Source organism: Anser anser (genome assembly GCF_964211835.1).
Source record: "Anser anser genome assembly, contig: HAP1_SCAFFOLD_34, whole genome shotgun sequence".
Classification (NCBI taxonomy): Eukaryota; Metazoa; Chordata; class Aves; order Anseriformes; family Anatidae; genus Anser; species Anser anser.
This window is the reverse complement of record NW_028154129.1, coordinates 588,918-611,868: the sequence shown is the minus strand read 5'-3', so window position 1 is coordinate 611,868 and position 22,951 is coordinate 588,918. Positions and strand designations below refer to the sequence as shown.

The window sequence follows — 22,951 nt, the reverse complement described above, 5'->3', positions numbered from 1 at the left end:
GCACCACTGGGGATGGGTCTCAAGCCAACTGCATTAACCGCTCATGCTTCTTTCTTATGAGACGTTAGTAAACCAATTACATAGCCTTGTCAAGACTAAATCACAGGTAAAAATCCTGTACATCTCATGTGGCCAACCACTCCCAACTAGGATTCCAAGAAGCAGGAGGTTCGGTGAAAATAGGGCTAGTGCTATTAGAGGGGTGATTATTAGGGTAAGCCCTAAGCTGTCTTTAATGGAGAAGTATGGGTGGAATGGGATTTTGTCGCAGTCTGATACGATTCCTAGTGGGTTATTTGAGCCTGATTCGTGTAGGAAGGTTAGGTGGACTAGGGTGATTCCTGCAATTAGGAAGGGCAGTAGGAAGTGGATGGCGAAGAATCGGGTTAAGGTTGGATTGTCTACTGAGAATCCTCCTCAGGCTCATTCTACTAGAGTTTGCCCAATGTACGGGATGGCTGAGAATAGGTTGGTGATTACGGTGGCCCCTCAGAATGACATTTGTCCTCATGGTAGGACATACCCTACGAAGGCAGTTGCTATTAGGGTGAGTAGGAGGATTACTCCTGTGTTTCAGGTTTCTTTGTATAGGTAGGAGCCGTAGTAGAGGCCTCGTCCGATGTGTAAGTAGATGCAGATAAAGAAGAGCGAAGCACCGTTGGCGTGGAGGTTGCGGATGAGCCATCCGTACTGGACGTCTCGGCATGTGTGAGCTACTGAGGAGAAGGCGAGTGAAGTGTCTGCGGTGTAGTGTATGGCTAGTAGCAGGCCTGTTAGGATTTGTGTGGCTAAGCAGATGGCTAGAAGGGAGCCGAAGTTTCATCAGGCAGAGATGTTGGAGGGGGCGGGTAGGTCGATTAGGGAGTTGTTGATTATTTTTAGTAGGGGATGGGATTTGCGGATGTTAGGGGCCATTAGTGAGTCTGTGTGTTATTAGGATTATTACCAGGATGGAGAGGGCGAAGGATCCTAGGTAGGCCTTAATTAGCCCTGTGTGTATTGAGGTTGCGGCTTTGCTTGCGGCTACTTGTAGTTCAGCAAGGCCCTCTGGCCCTATTTTTTTGAGTCAGGAGAGGTCGATCAAGTGTAGGGCAATGTTTTGTCCCTTTTCTAGTAGGTTTTTGGAGAAGAATCGGTGTACTAGGGGGTTGAAGTACCCTAATGCAGAGGAGAAGTTTATGAGGGGGTTTGGTTTGGGGTGAGTGAGGGTGTGTGTTATGTTCGATAGTTCTAGGGCTAGGATGATTCCTAGGATTGTTATGAGGATGGCAGCGGTTTTGGTGATAAGGGGTATGGTTATTGGGGGGGTTTTGGTTGGTGTGATGAAAGAGGTAATGATTATTCCTGCTGTAATGCTGCCTAGGGCGAGTCGGGTTAGGGGGGCGGTGATTAGTGGGTTGTTTTCGTTTATTGATACTATTGGGGGGATTCGGGTTTGTCCAGCTTGGACTAGGATGGTTATGCGGATGCTGTAGGTTGCGGTGAATGCTGTGGCTATAAGGGTTAGGAGTAGGGCTCAAGTATTTAGGTATGATGTGTTTAAGCTTTCGATGATGAGGTCTTTTGAGTAGAATCCGGCTAGGAATGGGGTTCCTATCAGCGCCAGGTTTCCGATGGTTAGGCAGGAAGTAGTGACTGGGAGTATTTTCTGTAGGCCTCCTATCTTTCGGATATCTTGTTCTCCGTTTAGGTTGTGGATGATAGACCCTGAGCATAGGAATAGTATGGCTTTAAAGAAGGCATGGGTTGAGATGTGTAGGAAGGCTAGTTGTGGGAGGTTTAGTCCGATAGTGACTATTATTAGTCCTAGTTGGCTGGATGTTGAGAAAGCAATGATTTTTTTGATGTCATTTTGGGTTAGGGCGCATGTGGCAGCGAATAGGGTTGATAGAGCACCTAGGCATAGGCAGGCAGTTAGGGCTGTCTGGTTGGTGGCTAGCAGGGGGTGCATGCGGATGAGCAGGAAGATTCCGGCTACTACTATGGTACTGGAGTGCAGTAGGGCTGATACTGGGGTGGGGCCTTCTATTGCTGCGGGCAGTCATGGGTGGAGTCCAAATTGGGCGGATTTTCCTGCGGCTGCGAGGATTAATCCTATGAGGGGGAGGATTGGGGTTTGGTGGGGGTGTACGGCTTGTTGGATCTCTCAGGTGTTGAATGTTGAAGCTAGTCATGCTATGCTCAGGGTCAGTCCGACGTCTCCGATTCGGTTGTAGATTACGGCTTGTAGGGCGGCGGTGTTGGCATCTGCTCGGCCTTGTCATCAGCCGATGAGAAGGAAGGACATGATTCGTACTCCTTCCCAGCCTACGAATAGGAGGAATATGTTGTTTGCGGTTGTTAGGAGGAGTATGGCGACTAGGAATGTCAGTAGGTAGGTGAAAAATTTTGTTACGTATGGCTCTGAGGCCATGTATCATATGGCGAATTGTAGGATTGATCATGTTACAAATAGGGCGATTGGAAGAAATGTTATTGAGTATTGGTCTATTTTTAGGCTCAGGGGGATTTTAAAGTTTATAATGAATTTTCACTCCCAGTGGCAGGTGACAGATTCTACTCCCGAGTAGATGAATGCGGTTGTAGGGGCTAGGCTAATTAGGAATGCGGTTTTAACAGCGCGGGTGGTGGCTTGTGGGGTGTTTTTAAAGTTTTTAAATAGAAATGGCAGGATGATTGGGGTTAGGAGGATTGTCAGCGTGAGTAGTGTGAGGGAGTTGATTAGTAGTGTGGGGTTCACTACTTTTACTTGGATTTGCACCAAGATGGGTGGTTCCTAAGACCAGTGGATTGCTGTTATCCTTTAAAAGTAAGGGGGCTGAGGTTTTAGGCTCAGATGTAAGAGTTAGCAGCTCTTGTTGGTTAAACCCTCCCCTCGGCAGGTAAGAAGGTTTGAACTTCTATTCTTAGAATCACAGTCTAATGTTTGGTTTAAACTATACTTGCATGAGGGGATTCCGGAGATCAGTTCGGGTTTGAGGATTAGGAGGAATATTGGGATAATGTGGAGTGTTATGAGCAGGTGTTCTCGCGTGGTTGAGTTTTGCATAGATGTGATGTGGGAGGGGATTGAGCCTCGTTGGGTCATTAGTAGTATGAATAAGGTGTAGGAGGCGGTTAGTAGGGTTGCGATTCCTGTTAGGATGATCGTGAAGGCAGATCAGTTGAATAAGGTGATTATAATGGTTAGCTCTGCTATGAGGTTTGTTGTTGGGGGTAAGGCTATGTTTGTTAGATTGGCCAGCAATCATCAGGTAGCTATGAGTGGTAGGAGAGGTTGTAGGCCTCGTGTGAGTAGTAGAATTCGGCTGTGCGTACGTTCATAGTTTGTGTTGGCTAGGCAGAATAGTATGGAGGAAGTTAGTCCATGGGAAATTATTAGGATCATTGCCCCTGAGAATGATCAGTGGGTTTGGATTATTCCTGCGGCGATAACTAGGCCTATGTGGCTAACGGATGAATAAGCGATTAGTGATTTTAGGTCTGTCTGTCGTAGGCAGATTGAGCTAGTCATTAGGGCGCCTCATAGGGCCAGGGTTAGGAAGGGGTAGTGCAGGAGGTTGGACAGTGGGCCCATAAATAGAGTGACTCGTATAATTCCGTATCCTCCTAGCTTTAGTAGTAGGGCGGCGAGGAGTATTGAGCCTGCGATGGGTGCTTCTACGTGGGCTTTTGGCAGTCAGAGGTGTAGGCCGTATAGTGGGGCTTTTACTATGAATGCTATGAGCAGTGCTAGACCTGATAGTATTCCTGTCCATGAGGTGGATAGGGTTGGGTGGGTTAGTTGTAGGGTTGGCAGGTGCAGGGTGCCAATTTTCACGTATAGGTGTATGATTGTGATTAGCAGGGGTAGAGAGCTTACTGGCGTGTAGAATAGCAGGTAGATGCCAGCGCTTAGGCGTTCTGGTTGGTTCCCCCATCGGGTGATTAAGATTAGGGTGGGAATGAGGGTTGCTTCAAATGAGATGTAAAATAGTGCTAGTTCTGTGGTGGAAAAGGCTAGTAGGATGAATGGCTGGACTGCGACTAAGGTTGAGATAAAGATTCGTTTGCGTTGTAGGGGTTCTTGTTGCAGGTGGTTTTGGCTTGCTATGATTATGAGTGGGAGTAGTCAGCAGGATAGTACTAGGAGGGGGGATGAGATTTGGTCAATTCCTGTTCAGTTGGATAAAAATTTGTAGGGGTAGTAGGTTGGGATTAATCACTGTAGGCTTAGGGCAGCGATTAGGAGGCTGTATAAGGTGGTGTTAGTCCATAGAAATTTTGGTGGAGACAGCAGGGCTGTTGGAAGAAGTATGATTGTGGGTAGGATGATTTTTAGCATTGCAGGAGGTTTAGGTTGTGTAGATGGTCGGAGCCATGTGTGCGGGTGGAGGCTACTAGGATGGCCAGGCCTGTGCCCGCCTCACACGCTGAGAAGGTTAGCATGAGAATTGGTACCATGGTGAATGAGGAGACTTGGTTTTCGATGGATCATATTGATAGGCCTACGAATATCGATAATATTATGCTTTCAAGGCATAGTAGGGCGGATACTAGGTGGGTTCGGTGGAAGGCTAGTCCTAGTCCGCTGAAAATGAAGGCTGAGTAGAAGCTTAAATGTAGGGGCGACATAAGAAAGTTACAGGGTTGGCTGTAATCTGCTGGGTCGAAACCAGCTATCTTTTTGGTTAGACTAACTTTCTGTTATTCTGCTCATTCTAGGCCCCCTTGAATTCACTCGTAGGCCAGTCCGAGTGTTAGGAGAAGGAGGATCACTACAGTTCAGGTGAGGGTCATTAGGGGGGATTGGAGTTGGACGGCTCATGGCAGGGGGAGTAGGAGGGCGATTTCTAGGTCGAATAGGACGAACAGGATGGCTACTGAGGAAGAATCGGACTGAGAATGGTAATCGAGCAGATCCAAGTGGGTCGAATCCACATTCGTACGGTGAGAGTTTCTCTGAGTCGGGGTTTATTTGGGCGAGTCAGAAGTTTAATGCGGTTAGGGCGGCGCTTAGGATTGATGATAGGGCGAATATGAACATGAGTGCGTTCATTGCTCTCCTCTGGGTTTATACCAGATTCTAGAGATTGGAAGTCAATTGTAATTAATATACTAGAAGAGCAAGATCCTCATCAGTAGATGGTTATGTAGAGGAATAGTCAGATGACGTCTACGAAGTGTCAGTATCAGGCTGCTGCCTCGAATCCGAAGTGGTGGTCTGATGTAAAGTGGAACTTGATCAGTCGGAAGAGGCAGACGGTCAGGAAGGAGGATCCGATGATTACGTGGAGTCCGTGGAATCCAGTGGCAACGAAGAAGGTAGATCCGTAGACGCTATCGGCGATTGAGAATGGGGCTTCGTGGTATTCTATTGCTTGTAGGGCTGTGAAGTAGAATCCCAGGAGGATCGTTAGGGTTAGGGCGTGGATGGCGTGTTTTCGGTTTCCTTCTGTGATGCTGTGATGGGCTCACGTTACGGTAACGCCTGAGGCTAGTAGGATGGCTGTGTTTAGTAGGGGGACTTCTATCGGGTTGAGTGGTTTAATTCCTGTTGGGGGTCATTGGCCTCCTAGTTCTGGGGTTGGGGCCAGGCTCGAGTGGAAGAACGCTCAGAAGAACCCTAAGAAGAAGAATGCTTCGGATGTGATGAAAAGGATTATGCCGTATCGTAGGCCTTTTTGGACTGTGGGAGTGTGATGGCCTTGGAAGGTGCTTTCTCGTACAATGTCTCGTCATCATTGGAGTATTACTAGGAGTATTGAGATGAGGCCTAGGGTTAGTAGTATGGATGAGTTGTAGTGGAATCACATGATTAATCCTGAGGTTGTGAGTAGGGCGGCGGCTGCCCCGAAGATTGGTCAAGGGCTTGGGTCAACTATGTGGTATGAGTGTGCTTGGTGTGCCATTAGATGTTTTCTTGTAAGTATAGGCTTAGAAGGAGCACGAAGACGTAGGCCTGGATTATGGCTACTGCTACTTCTAGGATGGTTAGGAGTAGTAGGATGATTATTGTTAGGATGGATACTGCAGGAAGGGTGGGTATTAATGCAATGGAGGCTGTAGAGATGAGTTGGATGAGTAAGTGTCCTGCTGTAAGGTTGGCTGTAAGGCGGACTCCGAGGGCTAGGGGGCGGATTAGTAGGCTGGTTGTTTCGATCAGGATTAGTGCGGGGATTAGGGGTGTAGGGGTACCTTCGGGTAATAGGTGGGCTAAAGAGGCTGATGGTTGGTTTCGTAGGCCTGTTAGTAGTGTGGCGAGCCATAGTGGGAAGGCTAGGGCTATGTTCATAGATAGTTGGGTGGTTGGGGTGAATGTATATGGAAGGAGGCCTAGAAGGTTGATTGTAAGAAGTATGATTATTAGGGATGTAAATATTATGGCTCATTTGTGGCCATTTTTGTTGAGTGGGACTATTAGTTGTTTTGTGATTAGGTGAAGGAGTCATGTTTGGATAGTAGAAAGGCGGTTGTTGATTCATCGGTTGTTTGGGGACGGGAATAGTAGGGCTGGGAAGAGTAGGGATAGTAGGATTAAGGGGATGCCGAATAGATTGGGGCTGGAAAATTGGTCAAAGAAGCTTAGGTTCATGGTCAGGATCATGGTGTGGGTTTGGTAGTGAGGGAGGTCTTATTTGATGGGGGGTTGGTTGTGGTGAAGGCTAGTAGTTTTGGTTGGATGAGGAGTGCTAGGGTTAATCAGGTTATAATTATGATTGAAAATCATGGTGCGGGGTTAAGCTGTGGCATATCATTAAGGAGGGGGAAGTCCCTCTTTGGCTAGCTTAAAAGGCTAGTGCTGTTGCATAGCTTCTTAATGATTAGGATGATGATAGAAGGGACGATCAGGCCTCGAAATGTGGGAGTGGGGTTGATTCTACTACAATGGGTATGTAGCTGTGATTAGCCCCGCAAATTTCTGAGCATTGTCCGTAAAAAATCCCAGGCCGGGTGGTAATGAATGAAGTTTGGTTTAGTCGGCCTGGGATTGCGTCTGTTTTAACTCCGAGCGTTGGGACTGCTCAGGAGTGGAGTACGTCTCCTGCAGTAATGATCACGCGGATGGGGGATTCTATTGGGATAACTACGCGGTGGTCAACTTCTAGCAGTCGGAAGTGGCCGTTGGGTAAGTCTGGGGTGGGCACTATGTAGGAGTCGAATGATAGGTCTTTGAAGTCTGTGTATTCGTAGCTTCAGTATCATTGGTGGCCGATGGCTTTTAGGGTGAGGTCTGGTTCGTCGATTTTGTCCATTATGTAGAGGATTTGTAGGGATGGGAGGGCGAGGAGTACCAGGACGATAGCAGGTAGGATTGTCCAGATCAGCTCTACTTCTTGGGCGTCTACAGCATTGGACGAGAGTTTTTCTGTTAGTATGTGGGCTAAAAGGTAGAGAACTAGGCTGCAGATAGCTAGGGCAACGATTAGGGCGTGGTCGTGGAATTCAACGAGTTCTTCTATGATGGGTGATGAGGCGTCTTGGAATCCTAGTTGGGAGTGGTTGGCCACATGAGATGTACAGGATTTTTACCTGTGATTTAGTCTTGACAAGGCTATGTAATTGGTTTACTAACGTCTCATAAGAAAGAAGCATGAGCGGTTAATGCAGTTGGCTTGAAACCAGCATGTGAGGGTTCGATTCCTTCCTTTCTTGTACTTGGACGAAGGCCGGTTCCTCGAAAGTATGGTATGGGGGAGGGCAGCCGTGGATTCATTCAACGTTTGTGGTAGTTAGTTCTGGTTGTAGGACTTTTCGTTTGGCCGAAAAGGCTTCTCAGATGATGAATATTAGTATGATTACGGCTACTATTGAGATTAGGGAGCCGATGGAGGAAATGGTGTTTCATAGTGTGTAGGCGTCGGGATAGTCCGAGTATCGTCGGGGTATTCCTGCTAGGCCTAGGAAGTGCTGGGGGAAGAACGTTAGGTTTACTCCTGTAAATATTACCCCGAAGTGGGCTTTTGCTCATGTTTGGTGTAGGGTAAACCCAGTGAGTAGTGGGAATCAGTGAGTAAATCCTGCTAGAATGGCAAAGACGGCGCCTATGGATAGGACGTAGTGGAAGTGGGCAACTACGTAGTACGTGTCGTGCAGGGCGATGTCTAGGGAAGAGTTTGCAAGAACGATTCCTGTTAATCCTCCGATGGTAAATAGGAAGATAAATCCTAGAGCTCATAGTATTGGGGGGGTCTCATTTGATTGTTCCTCCGTGCAGGGTGGCTAGTCAGCTAAATACTTTGATTCCGGTAGGGATGGCAATGATTATAGTGGCTGATGTAAAGTAGGCTCGGGTATCAACGTCTATTCCTACTGTAAACATGTGGTGAGCTCAGACGATGAATCCTAGGAAGCCGATGGATAGTATGGCTCAGACTATTCCCATGTAGCCGAAGGGCTCCTTTTTGCCTGAGTAGTACGTGACTACGTGTGAGATGATTCCAAACCCCGGTAGGATCAGAATATAGACTTCTGGGTGTCCGAAGAATCAGAATAGGTGTTGGTACAGGATTGGGTCTCCTCCTCCAGCGGGGTCGAAGAATGTGGTGTTTAGGTTTCGATCAGTTAGTAATATTGTAATACCGGCGGCGAGTACGGGGAGTGATAGAAGGAGTAGGATGGCGGTAATTAGTACGGATCAGACAAATAGTGGGGTTTGGTATTGTGAGAGTGCGGGGGGTTTTATGTTGATGGCTGTGGTGATAAAGTTGATGGCCCCAAGGATGGAGGAGATACCGGCTAAGTGGAGTGAGAAGATAGCCAGGTCTACTGAAGCTCCGGCGTGGGCAAGGTTACCTGCTAGGGGAGGGTAGACAGTTCAGCCTGTGCCGGCGCCAGCTTCTACAGTGGATGAGGCTAGTAGGAGGAGGAATGATGGGGGGAGGAGTCAAAAGCTTATGTTGTTTATTCGCGGGAATGCTATGTCGGGGGCACCGATTATGAGGGGGACTAATCAGTTGCCGAATCCTCCGATCATGATGGGTATGACTATAAAGAAGCTTATTACAAAGGCGTGAGCGGTAACGATTACATTGTAAATTTGGTCGTCGCCTAGGAGAGTTCCTGGTTGTCCTAGTTCTGCGCGGATTAATAGGCTGAGTGCGGTGCCGACTATTCCTGCTCATGCCCCGAAGATGAGGTACAGGGTGCCAATATCCTTATGGTTAGTGGAAAATAGTCATCGGTTGATGAAGGTGACGGGTAAGATGGCTGAGTGTTGAAGCGTTAGGCTGTAGTCCTTTTTACAGAGGTTTAATTCCTCTTCTTATCGGCTCTGTAGTGAAATTCATGTTGAGTTGCAAGCTCATCGATGCGCACTAGGGTGCGTCAGGGTCTTTGTAGGCAGAAGCCAATTGGTTTAGGCATTTAGCTGTTAACTAGAGTTTTGTGGGATCGAAGCCCATCTGTCTAGGGAGGCTTTAGCTTAATTAAAGCGTCTGACTTGCATTCAGAAGATACAGGTTAATATTCTGTAAGTCTTAATGTGCAGAAACTAAGAGGGTTTAACTCTTATTTAAGGCTTTGAAGGCCTTCGGTTTGGGGTGTTATCCTAAGTTTCTAGACAATGGCATGTATTATTGGGGACAGGGGAAGTAAGAGGATTGATAGTGAGGCAAGGACCGCAGTAGGTGTGCTTGGGGCTTTGCTAGTGTATCATTGTTTTATGTGGTTAGAGGAGTTGGGGGGAAGGGTAATTGTTGAGTGGTATGCGAGGCGTAGGTAGAAGAAGAGGCTGAGCAGTGATAGCATGGCAATTGCCATGGCTGCTGGTGTTATTTCCTGTTTAGTTAGTTCTTGGATGATAAGTCACTTTGGTATAAAGCCTGTTAATGGGGGGAGGCCTGCTAGGGATAAAAGTACTAGTATTAGGGTGGCGTTTAGCACTGGGGTTTTTGTTCATGAGGTTGTGATCATGGATAGGTTAAGGGCTTTGATTTTGTTAAGGGCTAGGAATACGGCTGATGTTATGATTGTGTATAGGTAGAAGGTAAGTAAGGCCAATTTGGGGCTGTAAACTAGGATGATGGCGATTCAGCCTAAGTGGGAGATGGACGAGAAGGCTAGGATTTTGCGTGTTTGTGTTTGGTTCAGTCCTATTCAGCCTCCTAGTGCTGTTGAGGCTAGGGCCATGGCGGTGAGTAGAGCTGGGTCGAGGGATTTGGATGTTAGTAGGAGCAGGGTTAGTGGGGGGAATTTTATGAGGGTCGAGAGTAGCAGGGCTGTTATTAGTGGCGATCCTTGTAGTACTTCTGGGAATCAGAAGTGAAATGGCACTAGGCCCAGTTTAATAGCGATTGCTGCTGTCAGTAGTAGACAGGAGGTTGGGTGGTTTATTTGTGTGATGTCTCATTGGCCAGTGACTCAGGCATTGGTTATGCTAGAGAATAGGACCAGGGCGGAAGCAGCTGCTTGGGTTAGGAAGTATTTCGTTGCGGCTTCTACTGCTCGTGGGTGGTGGGATTTGGCAATTAGGGGAATGATGGCTAGTGTGTTGATCTCCAGTCCTGTCCAGGCCAGAACTCAGTGGTTGCTGGAAATTGTGATTGTGGTGCCCAAGATGAGGCTGAAGGTTATGATTGGGGTCGCGTAAGGGTTCATTAGTAGAGGAGGGGGTTAAACCATCATTTTCGGGGTATGGGCCCGATAGCTTGATTAGCTGACTCTACTAGAAAATAATATAAGGGAAGTATGGAGAATTTTGATTTCTCTTGTGTGGGTTCAATTCCTACTTTTCTAAGGTCAACAGGAAATGAGAGGGCTGTTATACCTCTATGTTCACTTTATCATAGTGACCCTTTGTAGTTCAGGCACATTTCCTTATGTAAGGAGGTAGGCCTGCATAGCAGATAGGTATGCTGATGTGTCAGAGGCACAGAGCTAGTGTGAGGGGTAGGAAGTTTTTTCATAGTAGGTGCATTAGTTGGTCATATCGGAATCGTGGGTATGAAGCTCGGACCCATAAGAAACCAGAAGATAGTAGGAGGACTTTTGTGGCTAGGATGACGGGGAATAGTTCTGTGGGTGGCCCTAGGGCGCTTGGGTTTAGGAATATGATGGCTGTAAGTGTATTTATTAGCATAATGTTCGCATATTCAGCTAGGAAGAATAAGGCGAAGGGTCCTGCGGCGTATTCAACGTTAAACCCTGAGACTAGCTCAGATTCACCCTCTGTGAGGTCAAAAGGAGCTCGGTTTGTCTCTGCTAGGGTGGATACGTATCATATTATTGCTAGGGGTCATGAGGAGAAAATGAAGTATACAGGCTCCTGTGCGACGGCAAAGGAGCTGAGTGTGTAGCTTCCGCTTAGTATGATTATTGATAGCAGGATTATGGCCAGTGTCACTTCGTATGAAATGGTCTGTGCTACTGCCCGTAGGGCTCCGATTAGTGCGTATTTTGAGTTCGAGGCTCAGCCTGATCATAGGACTGAGTAGACGGCTAGGCTTGACATGGCTATTAGGAAGAGAACTCCGAGGTTTAGATCTGCTAGGGGAAATGGGAGTGGTAGTGGTGCTCAAGTGGTGAGGGCTAGGACAAGGGCTAGTATTGGTATCAGAATGAATAGAAGTGGGGAAGAGGTAGAGGGTCGGATGGGCTCTTTGGTAAATAGTTTCAGTCCATCCGCAAATGGTTGAAGTAGGCCAAAAGGCCCGACAACGTTAGGGCCTTTGCGGGATTGTATGTAGCTTAGGATTTTCCATTCTACTAGGGTTAGGAAGGCTACGGCAATCAGGATTGGGATGATGTATAGGAGGGATATAACGAGGCAGCTTAGTGTTGTTATTTGAATCATGGGTGAAGCTAGGGAGAGGATTTGAACCTCTGGGGAAAGGGCTTAAGCCTTCTGCACTTGCCGGGCTCTGCCACTCTAGCTGGTCCTTTTCTAGGATTGAAAGTGGTGGGGGAAGGCCCTCTTCACGGTTTAGTTGGTTTCACTGCTTAGAGGGGGGGGGCGTGCTTGTGGTATTGGCCCCACTTTCCCGGTCCTTTCGTACTGGGGAGAGTGTGTCATAGATAGAAACCGACCTGGATTGCTCCGGTCTGAACTCAGATCACGTAGGACTGTTAATCGTTGAACAAACGAACCCTTAATAGCGGCTGCACCATTAGGATGTCCTGATCCAACATCGAGGTCGTAAACCCCCCTGTCGATATGGGCTCTTGAGGGGGATTGCGCTGTTATCCCTGGGGTAGCTTGGTCCATTAATCAATTATATTGGGTCTGGTCACTGTTAGCACTTTGAGGGGTAGCTCTAGGTAAAGAGGTATGGTCTTGTTTTTGGAGGATTTGTTCTCCTCCAAGGTCGCCCCAACCGAAAAATATCGACCAGGCTCTGCGATGGTAGTGGCCCCAGTGGGGTTGATTGAGGATTCGCGGTGGTCGTTGATTTTTAAGTTCCACAGGGTCTTCTCGTCTTATGTTCACATCCCCGCTTTTGCACGGGGAGATCAATTTCACTGATTATCTGTGAGAGACAGTTAAGACCTCGTTTAGCCATTCATACAAGTCTCGATTTATGGGACAATTGATTGCGCTACCTTTGCACGGTTAGGATACCGCGGCCGTTAAACCTAAGTCACCGGGCAGGCATCACCTTCAATACTTGTTTAATTTGCTGAAGGCTATGTTTTTGGTAAACAGTCGGGCCTTATTAATTTGCCGAGTTCCTTTCACAGATTTTAATCGCTCTTATAGGCGCTCCTGAGTCGGGTTAACAGGGTTAGTTAATACGTGGTCTTGTAGGGGTTTTTGTATCTGTCTAGGTCTGTTAATAATGTTTCTATGTAAGCTTGCGCCGTTAGAGGGGTGTGGCCCTGAGTTACTTATTTTAGCATTAATTCTCCTATATTCATAGGTTGACCTGTTTGTGATAAGGGAATCATCTTATTTTGGTATTTTTAGGTGGTGGAGCTTTGACGCACTCTTTTTTGATGGCTGCTTTAGGGCCCACGGTAGGATCAGTAGTAAGAATTATCCGCTAGTCGAGGTTGTGTCCTTTTTTAATGGAGCTGTCCCTCCATTAAATAGCTCTTAATCATCTCATTAGGGTTCAGGATGTCCGGTAGGGAGGATTAAGGGGGAACTTAGATTCGTTTCACAGGTAACCAGCTATCACCCAGCTCGGTTGGCTTTTCACCTCTACTGACAAGTCATCCCACTCTTTTGCAACAGAGACGGGTTCGCTCTCTTTAACTGCTTGAAAGTAGCTCGCTTGGGTTTCGGGGGGGCAAACTTTAGTTCACTTTGCTTGGTTGTTCTCGCTAAACCATGATGCAAAAGGTACAAGGGTTGATCTTTGCTGTCTGTCGCTTTGATTGTTTCACTGCTATTTCATCTTTCCCTTACGGTACTGGGGTCTCTATCGCGTCTAAGTGTCTTTTCTATCGCCTATACTAAGACTGTAAAATGCTTTAGTTTAATTAGTTTAGTAAATTCTTTAGTTTTGGTGTACTATTTGTGTGGTTGAGCTAGAGGGGGGGCTTCAAGACGATCCGGTCTAGTAGATATCTTTCAGGTGTAAGCTGAGTGCTTTGGTGTTATAGCTACGTCTTGATATTCTAAGTACACCTTCCGGTACACTTACCTTGTTACGACTTACCTCATCTTCAGCGTATTTATGGTATTAGTTATGTGGGATGTGGCTTTTGAGGAGGGTGACGGGCGGTATGTACGTGCCCCAGGGCCGGCTTAAAGTAGGCTCTATTGTCCCACTTTACTGCTAAATCCGCCTTCCAGAAGTGGTTTCACGCTTCTTTCCGTGTGCCCTATGAATAGGGAATGTAGCCCATTTCTTCCACTCCATAGGCTATACCTTGACCTGTCTTATTAGCGGGGTGCTATTGTGTCCACTGTTGTGCTCTCATTCGAGGTGGGCTGGCAACGGCGGTATGTAGGCTGTGTTGGCAAGGGGTGGTTGGGTTAATCGGGGATTATCGATTGTAGAACAGGCTCCTCTAGGTGGGTTTGGGGCACCGCCAAGTCCTTAGAGTTTTAAGCATTTGTGCTCGTAGTTCTCTGGCGGATACTTCGGTAAAGTAAGTATCAAGATTTAGGGCCAGGCATAGTGGGGTATCTAATCCCAGTTTGGGCCCTGGCTTTCGTGGGTTTAAATCAGTCGTTAGTTCCTAAGATCATCTTAATGGTGTGTTTAGGTGCATCTTGGGCTTATGACAGCTCAGTTGCATTTTGATCTTAGTTAGCTAGGATAGGCATTTTACCACTCTTTACGCCGTGTCAATAGGACGGTTGATTTGGGTTTCTTGTATGACCGCGGTGGCTGGCACAAGATTTACCAACCCTTGAAGTTAGGCTGTTGCTATAACTAAGTCAAGTTTGCACTCATTGCTTAATGTTAATTACTGCTGAATACCCGTGGGGGCGTGGCTTAGCGAGGCGTCTTGGGCTACTACTTGGGTGTGCCTGATACCCGCTCCTCAAGGCCTGTATGGGGGTAGGTGGTCGAGGGCGTTTACACTGGGGCGCGGATACTTGCATGTATATATTTAGCAAAAACCAACCGTAAGGTTAGGACTAAGTCTTTTGTCCGCAGGCATGTTTTATGCCATCTTGGCAACTTCAGTGCCATGCTTTGTGTTAAGCTATGTGGACGGGGGTGTGGTTAGCTGATAGTTGAGTGGTGAGTGAGAGTGAAGTATATGAAATTATTGCTTGTGTTTACTATTTTTAGTACTGGAGTTTCTCTAAGTCCTAGGACTAGGAGGAAATGGTGTTTCATAGTGTGTAGGCGTCGGGATAGTCCGAGTATCGTCGGGGTATTCCTGCTAGGCCTAGGAAGTGCTGGGGGAAGAACGTTAGGTTTACTCCTGTAAATATTACCCCGAAGTGGGCTTTTGCTCATGTTTGGTGTAGGGTAAACCCAGTGAGTAGTGGGAATCAGTGAGTAAATCCTGCTAGAATGGCAAAGACGGCGCCTATGGATAGGACGTAGTGGAAGTGGACACTATTTGTCTGATCCGTACTAATTACCGCCATCCTACTCCTTCTATCACTCCCCGTACTCGCCGCCGGTATTACAATATTACTAACTGATCGAAACCTAAACACCACATTCTTCGACCCCGCTGGAGGAGGAGACCCAATCCTGTACCAACACCTATTCTGATTCTTCGGACACCCAGAAGTCTATATTCTGATCCTACCGGGGTTCGGAATCATCTCACACGTAGTCACGTACTACTCAGGCAAAAAGGAGCCCTTCGGCTACATGGGAATAGTCTGAGCCATACTATCCATCGGCTTCCTAGGATTCATCGTCTGAGCTCACCACATGTTTACAGTAGGAATAGACGTTGATACCCGAGCCTACTTTACATCAGCCACTATAATCATTGCCATCCCTACCGGAATCAAAGTATTTAGCTGACTAGCCACCCTGCACGGAGGAACAATCAAATGAGACCCCCCCAATACTATGAGCTCTAGGATTTATCTTCCTATTTACCATCGGAGGATTAACAGGAATCGTTCTTGCAAACTCTTCCCTAGACATCGCCCTGCACGACACGTACTACGTAGTTGCCCACTTCCACTACGTCCTATCCATAGGCGCCGTCTTTGCCATTCTAGCAGGATTTACTCACTGATTCCCACTACTCACTGGGTTTACCCTACACCAAACATGAGCAAAAGCCCACTTCGGGGTAATATTTACAGGAGTAAACCTAACGTTCTTCCCCCAGCACTTCCTAGGCCTAGCAGGAATACCCCGACGATACTCGGACTATCCCGACGCCTACACACTATGAAACACCATTTCCTCCATCGGCTCCCTAATCTCAATAGTAGCCGTAATCATACTAATATTCATCATCTGAGAAGCCTTTTCGGCCAAACGAAAAGTCCTACAACCAGAACTAACTACCACAAACGTTGAATGAATCCACGGCTGCCCTCCCCCATACCATACTTTCGAGGAACCGGCCTTCGTCCAAGTACAAGAAAGGAAGGAATCGAACCCTCACATGCTGGTTTCAAGCCAACTGCATTAACCGCTCATGCTTCTTTCTTATGAGACGTTAGTAAACCAATTACATAGCCTTGTCAAGACTAAATCACAGGTAAAAATCCTGTACATCTCATGTGGCCAACCACTCCCAACTAGGATTCCAAGACGCCTCATCACCCATCATAGAAGAACTCGTTGAATTCCACGACCACGCCCTAATCGTTGCCCTAGCTATCTGCAGCCTAGTTCTCTACCTTTTAGCCCACATACTAACAGAAAAACTCTCGTCCAATGCTGTAGACGCCCAAGAAGTAGAGCTGATCTGGACAATCCTACCTGCTATCGTCCTGGTACTCCTCGCCCTCCCATCCCTACAAATCCTCTACATAATGGACAAAATCGATGAACCAGACCTCACCCTAAAAGCCATCGGCCACCAATGATACTGAAGCTACGAATACACAGACTTCAAAGACCTATCATTCGACTCCTACATAGTGCCCACCCCAGACTTACCCAACGGCCACTTCCGACTGCTAGAAGTTGACCACCGCGTAGTTATCCCAATAGAATCCCCCATCCGCGTGATCATTACTGCAGGAGACGTACTCCACTCCTGAGCAGTCCCAACGCTCGGAGTTAAAACAGACGCAATCCCAGGCCGACTAAACCAAACTTCATTCATTACCACCCGGCCTGGGATTTTTTACGGACAATGCTCAGAAATTTGCGGGGCTAATCACAGCTACATACCCATTGTAGTAGAATCAACCCCACTCCCACATTTCGAGGCCTGATCGTCCCTTCTATCATCATCCTAATCATTAAGAAGCTATGCAACAGCACTAGCCTTTTAAGCTAGCCAAAGAGGGACTTCCCCCTCCTTAATGATATGCCACAGCTTAACCCCGCACCATGATTTTCAATCATAATTATAACCTGATTAACCCTAGCACTCCTCATCCAACCAAAACTACTAGCCTTCACCACAACCAACCCCCCATCAAATAAGACCTCCCTCACTACCAAACCCACACCATGATCCTGACCATGAACCTAAGCTTCTTTGACCAATTTTCCAGCCCCAATCTATTCGGCATCCCCTTAATCCTACTATCCCTACTCTTCCCAGCCCTACTATTCCCGTCCCCAAACAACCGATGAATCAACAACCGCCTTTCTACTATCCAAACATGACTCCTTCACCTAATCACAAAACAATTAATAGTCCCACTCAACAAAAATGGCCACAAATGAGCCATAATATTTACATCCCTAATAATCATACTTCTTACAATCAACCTTCTAGGCCTCCTTCCATATACATTCACCCCAACCACCCAACTATCTATGAACATAGCCCTAGCCTTCCCACTATGGCTCGCCACACTACTAACAGGCCTACGAAACCAACCATCAGCCTCTTTAGCCCACCTATTACCCGAAGGTACCCCTACACCCCTAATCCCCGCACTAATCCTGATCGAAACAACCAGCCTACTAATCCGCCCCCTAGCCCTCGGAGTCCGCCTTACAGCCAACCTTACAGCAGGACACTTACTCATCCAACTCATCTCTACAGCCTCCATTGCATTAATACCCACCCTTCCTGCAGTATCCATCCTAACAATAATCATCCTACTACTCCTAACCATCCTAGAAGTAGCAGTAGCCATAATCCAGGCCTACGTCTTCGTGCTCCTTCTAAGCCTATACTTACAAGAAAACATCTAATGGCACACCAAGCACACTCATACCACATAGTTGACCCAAGCCCTTGACCAATCTTCGGGGCAGCCGCCGCCCTACTCACAACCTCAGGATTAATCATGTGATTCCACTACAACTCATCCATACTACTAACCCTAGGCCTCATCTCAATACTCCTAGTAATACTCCAATGATGACGAGACATTGTACGAGAAAGCACCTTCCAAGGCCATCACACTCCCACAGTCCAAAAAGGCCTACGATACGGCATAATCCTTTTCATCACATCCGAAGCATTCTTCTTCTTAGGGTTCTTCTGAGCGTTCTTCCACTCGAGCCTGGCCCCAACCCCAGAACTAGGAGGCCAATGACCCCCAACAGGAATTAAACCACTCAACCCGATAGAAGTCCCCCTACTAAACACAGCCATCCTACTAGCCTCAGGCGTTACCGTAACGTGAGCCCATCACAGCATCACAGAAGGAAACCGAAAACACGCCATCCACGCCCTAACCCTAACGATCCTCCTGGGATTCTACTTCACAGCCCTACAAGCAATAGAATACCACGAAGCCCCATTCTCAATCGCCGATAGCGTCTACGGATCTACCTTCTTCGTTGCCACTGGATTCCACGGACTCCACGTAATCATCGGATCCTCCTTCCTGACCGTCTGCCTCTTCCGACTGATCAAGTTCCACTTTACATCAGACCACCACTTCGGATTCGAGGCAGCAGCCTGATACTGACACTTCGTAGACGTCATCTGACTATTCCTCTACATAACCATCTACTGATGAGGATCTTGCTCTTCTAGTATATTAATTACAATTGACTTCCAATCTCTAGAATCTGGTATAAACCCAGAGGAGAGCAATGAACGCACTCATGTTCATATTCGCCCTATCATCAATCCTAAGCGCCGCCCTAACCGCATTAAACTTCTGACTCGCCCAAATAAACCCCGACTCAGAGAAACTCTCACCGTACGAATGTGGATTCGACCCACTTGGATCTGCTCGATTACCATTCTCAGTCCGATTCTTCCTCAGTAGCCATCCTGTTCGTCCTATTCGACCTAGAAATCGCCCTCCTACTCCCCCTGCCATGAGCCGTCCAACTCCAATCCCCCCTAATGACCCTCACCTGAACTGTAGTGATCCTCCTTCTCCTAACACTCGGACTGGCCTACGAGTGAATTCAAGGGGGCCTAGAATGAGCAGAATAACAGAAAGTTAGTCTAACCAAAAAGATAGCTGGTTTCGACCCAGCAGATTACAGCCAACCCTGTAACTTTCTTATGTCGCCCCTACATTTAAGCTTCTACTCAGCCTTCATTTTCAGCGGACTAGGACTAGCCTTCCACCGAACCCACCTAGTATCCGCCCTACTATGCCTTGAAAGCATAATATTATCGATATTCGTAGGCCTATCAATATGATCCATCGAAAACCAAGTCTCCTCATTCACCATGGTACCAATTCTCATGCTAACCTTCTCAGCGTGTGAGGCGGGCACAGGCCTGGCCATCCTAGTAGCCTCCACCCGCACACATGGCTCCGACCATCTACACAACCTAAACCTCCTGCAATGCTAAAAATCATCCTACCCACAATCATACTTCTTCCAACAGCCCTGCTGTCTCCACCAAAATTTCTATGGACTAACACCACCTTATACAGCCTCCTAATCGCTGCCCTAAGCCTACAGTGATTAATCCCAACCTACTACCCCTACAAATTTTTATCCAACTGAACAGGAATTGACCAAATCTCATCCCCCCTCCTAGTACTATCCTGCTGACTACTCCCACTCATAATCATAGCAAGCCAAAACCACCTGCAACAAGAACCCCTACAACGCAAACGAATCTTTATCTCAACCTTAGTCGCAGTCCAGCCATTCATCCTACTAGCCTTTTCCACCACAGAACTAGCACTATTTTACATCTCATTTGAAGCAACCCTCATTCCCACCCTAATCTTAATCACCCGATGGGGGAACCAACCAGAACGCCTAAGCGCTGGCATCTACCTGCTATTCTACACGCCAGTAAGCTCTCTACCCCTGCTAATCACAATCATACACCTATACGTGAAAATTGGCACCCTGCACCTGCCAACCCTACAACTAACCCACCCAACCCTATCCACCTCATGGACAGGAATACTATCAGGTCTAGCACTGCTCATAGCATTCATAGTAAAAGCCCCACTATACGGCCTACACCTCTGACTGCCAAAAGCCCACGTAGAAGCACCCATCGCAGGCTCAATACTCCTCGCCGCCCTACTACTAAAGCTAGGAGGATACGGAATTATACGAGTCACTCTATTTATGGGCCCACTGTCCAACCTCCTGCACTACCCCTTCCTAACCCTGGCCCTATGAGGCGCCCTAATGACTAGCTCAATCTGCCTACGACAGACAGACCTAAAATCACTAATCGCTTATTCATCCGTTAGCCACATAGGCCTAGTTATCGCCGCAGGAATAATCCAAACCCACTGATCATTCTCAGGGGCAATGATCCTAATAATTTCCCATGGACTAACTTCCTCCATACTATTCTGCCTAGCCAACACAAACTATGAACGTACGCACAGCCGAATTCTACTACTCACACGAGGCCTACAACCTCTCCTACCACTCATAGCTACCTGATGATTGCTGGCCAATCTAACAAACATAGCCTTACCCCCAACAACAAACCTCATAGCAGAGCTAACCATTATAATCACCTTATTCAACTGATCTGCCTTCACGATCATCCTAACAGGAATCGCAACCCTACTAACCGCCTCCTACACCTTATTCATACTACTAATGACCCAACGAGGCTCAATCCCCTCCCACATCACATCTATGCAAAACTCAACCACGCGAGAACACCTGCTCATAACACTCCACATTATCCCAATATTCCTCCTAATCCTCAAACCCGAACTGATCTCCGGAATCCCCTCATGCAAGTATAGTTTAAACCAAACATTAGACTGTGATTCTAAGAATAGAAGTTCAAACCTTCTTACCTGCCGAGGGGAGGGTTTAACCAACAAGAGCTGCTAACTCTTACATCTGAGCCTAAAACCTCAGCCCCCTTACTTTTAAAGGATAACAGCAATCCACTGGTCTTAGGAACCACCCATCTTGGTGCAAATCCAAGTAAAAGTAGTGAACCCCACACTACTAATCAACTCCCTCACACTACTCACGCTGACAATCCTCCTAACCCCAATCATCCTGCCATTTCTATTTAAAAACTTTAAAAACACCCCACAAGCCACCACCCGCGCTGTTAAAACCACATTCCTAATTAGCCTAGCCCCTACAACCGCATTCATCTACTCGGGAGTAGAATCTGTCACCTGCCACTGGGAGTGAAAATTCATTATAAACTTTAAAATCCCCCTGAGCCTAAAAATAGACCAATACTCAATAACATTTCTTCCAATCGCCCTATTTGTAACATGATCAATCCTACAATTCGCCATATGATACATGGCCTCAGAGCCATACGTAACAAAATTTTTCACCTACCTACTGACATTCCTAGTCGCCATACTCCTCCTAACAACCGCAAACAACATATTCCTCCTATTCGTAGGCTGGGAAGGAGTACGAATCATGTCCTTCCTTCTCATCGGCTGATGACAAGGCCGAGCAGATGCCAACACCGCCGCCCTACAAGCCGTAATCTACAACCGAATCGGAGACGTCGGACTGACCCTGAGCATAGCATGACTAGCTTCAACATTCAACACCTGAGAGATCCAACAAGCCGTACACCCCCACCAAACCCCAATCCTCCCCCTCATAGGATTAATCCTCGCAGCCGCAGGAAAATCCGCCCAATTTGGACTCCACCCATGACTGCCCGCAGCAATAGAAGGCCCCACCCCAGTATCAGCCCTACTGCACTCCAGTACCATAGTAGTAGCCGGAATCTTCCTGCTCATCCGCATGCACCCCCTGCTAGCCACCAACCAGACAGCCCTAACTGCCTGCCTATGCCTAGGTGCTCTATCAACCCTATTCGCTGCCACATGCGCCCTAACCCAAAATGACATCAAAAAAATCATTGCTTTCTCAACATCCAGCCAACTAGGACTAATAATAGTCACTATCGGACTAAACCTCCCACAACTAGCCTTCCTACACATCTCAACCCATGCCTTCTTTAAAGCCATACTATTCCTATGCTCAGGGTCTATCATCCACAACCTAAACGGAGAACAAGATATCCAAAAGATAGGAGGCCTACAGAAAATACTCCCAGTCACTACTTCCTGCCTAACCATCGGAAACCTGGCGCTGATAGGAACCCCATTCCTAGCCGGATTCTACTCAAAAGACCTCATCATCGAAAGCTTAAACACATCATACCTAAATACTTGAGCCCTACTCCTAACCCTTATAGCCACAGCATTCACCGCAACCTACAGCATCCGCATAACCATCCTAGTCCAAGCTGGACAAACCCGAATCCCCCCAATAGTATCAATAAACGAAAACAACCCACTAATCACCGCCCCCCTAACCCGACTCGCCCTAGGCAGCATTACAGCAGGAATAATCATTACCTCTTTCATCACACCAACCAAAACCCCCCCAATAACCATACCCCTTATCACCAAAACTGCTGCCATCCTCATAACAATCCTAGGAATCATCCTAGCCCTAGAACTATCGAACATAACACACACCCTCACTCACCCCAAACCAAACCCCCTCATAAACTTCTCCTCTGCATTAGGGTACTTCAACCCCCTAGTACACCGATTCTTCTCCAAAAACCTACTAGAAAAGGGACAAAACATTGCCCTACACTTGATCGACCTCTCCTGACTCAAAAAAATAGGGCCAGAGGGCCTTGCTGAACTACAAGTAGCCGCAAGCAAAGCCGCAACCTCAATACACACAGGGCTAATTAAGGCCTACCTAGGATCCTTCGCCCTCTCCATCCTGGTAATAATCCTAATAACACACAGACTCACTAATGGCCCCTAACATCCGCAAATCCCATCCCCTACTAAAAATAATCAACAACTCCCTAATCGACCTACCCGCCCCCTCCAACATCTCTGCCTGATGAAACTTCGGCTCCCTTCTAGCCATCTGCTTAGCCACACAAATCCTAACAGGCCTGCTACTAGCCATACACTACACCGCAGACACTTCACTCGCCTTCTCCTCAGTAGCTCACACATGCCGAGACGTCCAGTACGGATGGCTCATCCGCAACCTCCACGCCAACGGTGCTTCGCTCTTCTTTATCTGCATCTACTTACACA

At 47.3% G+C, this 22,951-nt stretch overlaps 1 long non-coding RNA gene across 1 annotated transcript; it reads left to right on the top strand.

The window, feature by feature from the left end:
- Positions 1–914: 914 nt before the first annotated feature.
- LOC310890707 lies at positions 915–22,657 on the top strand. Its single transcript, XR_014577277.1, has 2 exons — positions 915–1,042; positions 22,556–22,657. It is a non-coding gene; the product is annotated as an uncharacterized lncRNA (long non-coding RNA).
- Positions 22,658–22,951: the final 294 nt, after the last annotated feature.